The following is a 7,259-nucleotide window of genomic DNA, read 5'->3' as shown; positions in this document are numbered from 1 at the left end:
GAATGAAATTAGAAAGGAGTTTCTAATTTACATTAAATAGAACTAAGCATAGTGAATGGGAAAGCAAGTGATTAAATAAGATAGGCTTGACACAAGTTCCATATCTTGTATTTAATCGTGACATTGCAGGGTAGAAGGAATTAATTGTACGGTAACTATTCACTAAATAGGTTCTTGGTATTCTAAGCAGTGAATTCGTATTATCCGGATAATCGCGATATGCTGAGAAGTATCCCTCACGATGTAGAATAAATATGATTAATTAATTAATCATATTTAATGAATTAGAGAATTTATATAAATAATGATAAAATAGTTTTATTATTATTTATTTCTACTACCGGCTTAATATTGAACCTACATGGTCACACCATAAAAGAGAATGCTTTAATGGTGGAGGAATTAATTAATAATGGGTGATAATTATTTATTTATGAAATAAATATTTAATTGGCAAATTTAATAATTGATTAAATGAGATTAAACTGAATATAAATTAATTAAGAAAAGTTCTTAATATTATTAATTAAGAATTTAATTTTTGGAAATTAAATCAAGAGAGAGAATTATTTCTAAAGTGGTTAGAAAAAGAATTAATATTTAAAAGGTGTTTTAATTATTAGTAAGAATAATAAAGGGTTAATAAATATAATATTTTATGGGAAATTTTCAGCTGAAAATTTTGCCTATAAATATACCATTATAAACCCTATTTTTGCCTCAACCCAAAAAGATTTATAAAACCCTAATTCTCTCCACCTCCTTCTCCTTCATTACATCGTTTTCTTGGAGAATACCGGTGGAGTGCTTCACACTTGAGGAGCAGCTGCTAGGGACCTCCGCTCGTGGTTCTTGGATCGCTTTTAAAGGTTAGAAATGATCCCTCGTTTTTATTTACGATCTGTATGCATATTATATGGATTTTATATCATGAAAATTGTTTTATCATGCTTCCGTGATAGATAAAATCCTACAATGGTATCAGAGAATAGGTTGTATGCATATAGATCTGTGGTAAAAATTTCAGAATTTTATGTGCTTGTATGAATTAATTATAATTTTTACAAGTTATATCATGGATTAATTATGACTGATTAGAAATTGTTTCTAAGAATTATTTTGACTGTAGATCTGGGTTCTACAAGTCTTGTAGATCGTCTGGGTATTTTTTTCATAATTTTATGATGTATGGATTAATTGTTATGAATTTTTGATGTTGTTTTAATTAAATTCGTAATTAAATATATGTATATATAGTATATATATATATTTATTTTGCTGAAGAATACAGTAAAAGGTCTGTACTGATAATCTGTTAAAGTTATCACCTGCTGCTGTACCTGTACCGTGGGCACGGAATTCCATGGGCAGCGGCGGCTGCTGCTTTAATTAAAAAAAAGGAGGAAGAAGACGCTGACAGGCTGCAGGGCACACGGGATAGGGGTGTCGCGCATTCCGGGAATGCGTTACACCCTGTGGCACATTCAAGGAATGCGTTACACCTTTTAATGGCTTAAAAGGGTTGTAACGCATTATCGGAATGCGTTACAGGGCGTTCCTGTAATGCGTTACAGCCCATCTGTTATTTTTAAAATTTGATTTCTGGGAGTTTCGTAACTCCATTTTGGGCGTACAATATATCGTTGGATTCGTTTTTCCGAGACGGATCTAATGGAGTTGTCAAATATTTTTTATATAATAGTTTTGAACTGTTTATATTCCCGAAAGTGTTTTAAAGCATGTTTTAATTGTTTTAATTGCTTTTAAATGCTATAATAAATTCATACATCAGTATATCAATGTGTGACATGATAAATGCTTGCATGCTCACTTGTTTATTTGTTTTTATATATGAGATATATGTCTATGTTTATCATGCGATGATAGATTTAGGTGAACTTAAATCAATATAAGGCGTGCTCTAGAAAATCTAGAATAGGAATCGTTTCTTGCCTTAACAATAATATTATGAATACAATCATGAGATTCTTGTGTTTATGAAACACGTAATTGAATATGAATTTTCAATATTGAGAGAAAGGATGATTCTGTCAACAACAGATTTCTATCTGTAAGAAAGGGTTATTAAGTGACGCCTCTTGATAATGCTCCACCCGATCTGGGAATCATCTGATTATCGATTATTCATTTGAAATATTTAATTCAAAAGGAAGAATCTCTTTATAATATGATTATGATTGTAACGTAATATAATCCCTCTAAAATTAAATAATATCAAGTAGTAATTGGCCAATGACACAACGGGCTTGTGTCGGTCATAGCCTTCCAACATGATAGAAAGTGGTTCTTATTTTTAAATCATTGTCGTTTCGTGCTACAGCCGAGGGCTTTGATTTCGAAATAAGAAATACTTGTCTATTACATAGAGATGTGTACATTGAATTAGAATCTAAAGGTCGTTACGTGCTACAGTCGTGGGCCGTTGGAAACTGATTCAATTGTACGAAATGTTGGGTTAGACTTGACTTAGAATATTGAGTTTGTCGTGCCACAGTCGTGACTCAATTATTCAAGAGGCTAAAGTTATATTAGGGAATAACATTAGATGTAATTGACAAGAGTTGTCTGCCTATTGAACATCACATGACGTTTCGTGCTACAGCCGAGGTTGTGTGATGGAATGTAGGATCCCTATTCCCACTAGCATTATGAATGCTTAATTTTCACTTAGGGGTTGAATAAATTAGATAAACTAGTGGGAGACACTTATGAATAAAGACCCGATTCATATAGTGTTTTGAAATGAAATTGAATATTTGCTAAGTGTTGTTATGTGTTTATCATTTACAGATTTACTATATTCGTCATGTCTTCTGCACTATCACTCCGGAGCATACTAGATGCTCACAAGTTGACTGGTCCTAATTTAGCTGTTTGTTTTCACTGTAACAAGTTGGGGCACTGGAAGAGGAACTGCAAGGTTTACCATGCAGAATTGAAGAAGAAGAAGGGTAGTGAGACTACCGCTTCTGATTCAGGCACGTTCATGATCGAAGTTAATATGTCATTAGGTCAAATTTCTACTTGGGTATTAGATACCGCCTGTGGTTCTTATATTTGCAATTCGTTGCAAAGACTAAATGGAAGTAGGACTCTTAAAAAAGATGAGATGATTCTACATATGGGCAATGGAGCAAGGTTGCGGCCATATCTGTAGGATCATTTAGTTTACACATGCCTACGGGCAAGACTATTATTTTGAATAATTGTTATTACGTTCCCACTATTATAAGGAATATTGTTTCTATTCCTATGTTGGATTTGGATGGTTTTTCATTTATTATTAAGAATAATGAATGTTCCATTCTTAGAGATAATGTTCTTTATGGATGTGGTATTTTAAATAATGGTCTGTATGTATGTGACGTAGAGCATGATTTACTTCAGATTGAACAAACTAATAAAAGAAAATGAGATGATGAAAATCTGACCTATTTATGGCACTGTAGGCTAGGTCATATTAGTGAAAATAGACTGCGGACATTGCATAAGGAAGGGTTACTTGACCCCTTTGATTTTGAATCATATCCTATATGCGAGTCTTGTCTATTGGGTAAAATGACCAAATCTCCATTTAGTGGACATGGAGAGAGGGCTGCAGATTTGCTGGGATTGGTACACACAGATGTATGTGGACCAATGTCTACGCAAGCCATGGGTGGATTTTCATACTTCATTACTTTCATAGATGATAGATCTAGATTCGGATATGTGTATTTGATGAAACACAAGTCTGAAGCCTTTGAAAAGTTCAAAGAATATAAACATGAAGTGGAGAAACAAACCAAACACAGTATTATAACTCTTCGATCAGATCGAGGTGGTGAATACTTGAATGGAGAGTTTCTAGATTATCTCAAAGAAAATGGTATAGTCTCCAAGTGGACTCCTCCATATACTCCACAATTAAATGGGGTATCTGAAAGGAGAAATAGAACTTTGTTAGACATGGTTCGGTCCATGATGAGCTATGCGAATCTTCCAGTATTCCTATGGGGTTATGAATTGGAAACCTCAGCATATTTACTGAATAAGGTGCCTTCCAAATCTGTTCCTCAAACTCCATATGATATATGGAAAGAAAGGAAACCGAGTCTTAAACATGTTAAGATTTGGGGATGTCCAGCTTATGTCAAGAAAGTTGACCCAGATAAGATGGAATCTCGATCCGTAAAATGTAATTTTATGGGATATCCTAAAGAGACTTTGGGGTATTACTTTTACACCGATCATCGGGTGTTTGTCTCCAGACATGCTACCTTCTTGGAAAAGGAGTTTATCCTTGAAGGAAACAGTGGGAGCAAAATTGAACTTGATGAAGTTTAAGAAACATAAACTACTACGGATCAAGTAGAAACACTTGTTCAGACTGAACAACCTTCTATGGAACAACCCATTCATAGGACAGGGAGAGTGTCTCGCCAACCTGAGAGGTATTATGGCCTTGTCATTGAGAATGGCAATGAGTTGTCAATCATTGATGATGACGACCCTGTGACCTATAATGAGGCTATGAGTAGTGTTGACTCAGAGAAATGGCATAGTGCCATGAAATCCAAAATGGAATCTATGTATACCAACCAAGTATGGACTCTGGTTGAGGCGCTTAAAGGTGTTAAGCCTATTGGGTGCAAGTGGGTATACAAAAGAAAGTTTGGAGCAGATGGCCAGGTGGAGACCTATAAGGCCAGGCTCGTGGCAAAAGGATTCAAACAAAGGCAAGGGATTGACTTTGATGAAACATTTTTGCCTGTAGCCGTGTTAAAATCAATTCGAATTTTGCTTGCGATTGTTGCTTACTACGACTATGAGATCTGGCAAATGGACGTAAAAACGGCCTTCCTCAATGGGGAACTTGAGGAGGAAGTGTATATGACACAAGCAGAGGGTTTTCTTTCCAAGGGAAATGAACACCTAGTGTGTAAGCTGTTGTGAACCATATATGGTTTAAGGCAAGCTTCTCGTAGATGGAACATCCGTTTTGATGAGACAATCAAAGAGTTTGGTTTTATCAAAAACATAGATGAACCATGTGTCTACAAGAAGGTTAGTGGGAGTGCGGTAACATTTCTTGTATTGTATGTAGATGACATACTTCTTATAGGAAATGATATACCGATGCTGCAATCAGTCAAAGTATGGCTATCGAAGAACTTCACCATGAAGGACTTCGGAGAAGCATCCTACATTCTCGGTATGAAGATCTATAGAGATAGATCTAGAAGAATGATAGGTCTTACCCAGGGTACATACATCCAGAAAGTGCTTAAAAGGTTTAGCATGGAAAACTCCAAAAGAGGTCTCATACCGATGAGCTATGGAGTGTCCCTTTCCGAAAAAATGTCTCCTAAGACACCTGAGGAAAGAGAGCGTATGAGTAAGATTCCTTATGCTTCAGCAATAGGATCTATCATGTACGCGATGTTGTGTACTAGGCCTGATGTTGCTTATTCAATTAGTGTGACGAACATATATCAGTCCAATCCAGGTGAAGACCACTGGAAAGCAGTGAAAAACATCCTTAAGTACTTGTGAAGGACTCAGGACATTTTTCTTGTTTTTGGTGGTGAATCTGAGTTGAAAATAGAGGGTTATACTGACTCTAGTTTTCAATCAGAGAGTGATAGCAAATCCATGTCAGGGTACATGTTTACTCTGGATGGTTGTGCGATTAGTTGGAAGAGTTCCAAACAGTCTACAATGGCTGACTCCACAGCGGAAGAAGAATATATAGCTGCAAGTGAGGCTGCAAAAGAAGCCGTTTGGATGAGGAAATTTGTTTCTGAGTTGGGAGTTGTTCCTAGCGTTGAAGAGCCTATTGTGTTGTATTGTGATAACAACGCAGCAATAGCACAAGCCAAGGAACCTACGTCTCATAAAAATTCCAAACATGTCCTGCGGCGCTTTCATCTGATTAGGGAGATTGTTGAAAGAGGAGATGTCAACATCGAGAGAGTTAACACACATAACAACGTAGTAGACCCACTCACAAAGCCACTTTCTCAAAGTCACTTTGATCGTCATAAAGACAAGATGGGTATTAGATACCAGAGTGATTGGCTTTAGTACAAGTGGGAGATTGAAAGAGATATGTCCTAAGTCCAATCATGTATGAGGATTTAGGAATAACTTTTATGTAATCTGTTTTGATTTCATTGATATTAATAAAAGACTTGTTTTGTTTTTATTGCGGGCTCTATCTTTTAAGTGTTTAAATAAGATGTACCACAGTTTAGAGTAAAGCTTTTTATGGATTATGATGAGATCATAATAATGAGACCTAAAAGATGATAACTCTAAACTTAAATAGTTCCTGGTCGTAGGATTACTAACTGATAATTAATAATCCGCAAAGATCGGTACATACTATGCTTGCTTCATTATGAAAGATGTATGTTCTCATAGACATTTGTGTGGTGACACTATAGCTAGTATGTAGGTGCTTATTATAGAATAAGTTCACTGAACATGACTCACACAATTGTTCACATAGTGATAGTTGTACAAGTATCCTTAGACTTGAGGTCATCATAGTCATCTTGTGTACACTTAACTATGCTTTGGTTTAGTTCTTAGTCTCCAGGGACAATTATAAGGGCTCTACTGGGTATAGGAATTTGTACACGAAGATAGTGTATGATCAATAAAGGATCTACCCCTTCCAGTGAAGGAAGAGAATGTTCAATGCTGATCCACTTATTCTAGTTCAGGAATCTCTGGCCAGAGTGAATGAAATTAGAAAGGAGTTTCTAATTTACATTAAATAGAACTAAACATAGTGAATGGGAAAGCAAGTGATTAAATAAGATAGGCTTGACATAAGTTCCATGCCTTGTATTTAATCATAACATTGCGGGGTAGAAGGAATTAATTGTACGGTAACTATTCACTGAATAGGTTCTTGGTATTCTAAGCAGTGAATTCGTATTATCCGGATAGTCGCGATATGCTGAGAAGTATCCCTCACGATGTAGAATAAATATGATTAATTAATTAATCATATTTAATGAATTAGAGAATTTATATAAATAATGATAAAATAGTTTTATTATTATTTATTTCTACTACCGGCTTAATATTGAACCTGCAGGGTCACACCATAAAAGAGAATGATTTAATGGTGGAGGAATTAATTAATAATGGCTGATAATTATTTATTTATGAAATAAATATTTAATTGGCAAATTTAATAATTGATTAAATGAGATTTAATTGATTATAAATTAATTAAGAAAAGT

The sequence above is a fragment of the Apium graveolens genome, chromosome 7 (genome assembly GCF_009905375.1).
Source record: "Apium graveolens cultivar Ventura chromosome 7, ASM990537v1, whole genome shotgun sequence".
Lineage (NCBI taxonomy): Eukaryota > Viridiplantae > Streptophyta > Magnoliopsida > Apiales > Apiaceae > Apium > Apium graveolens.
Note: the sequence above shows the minus strand (reverse complement) of the source record.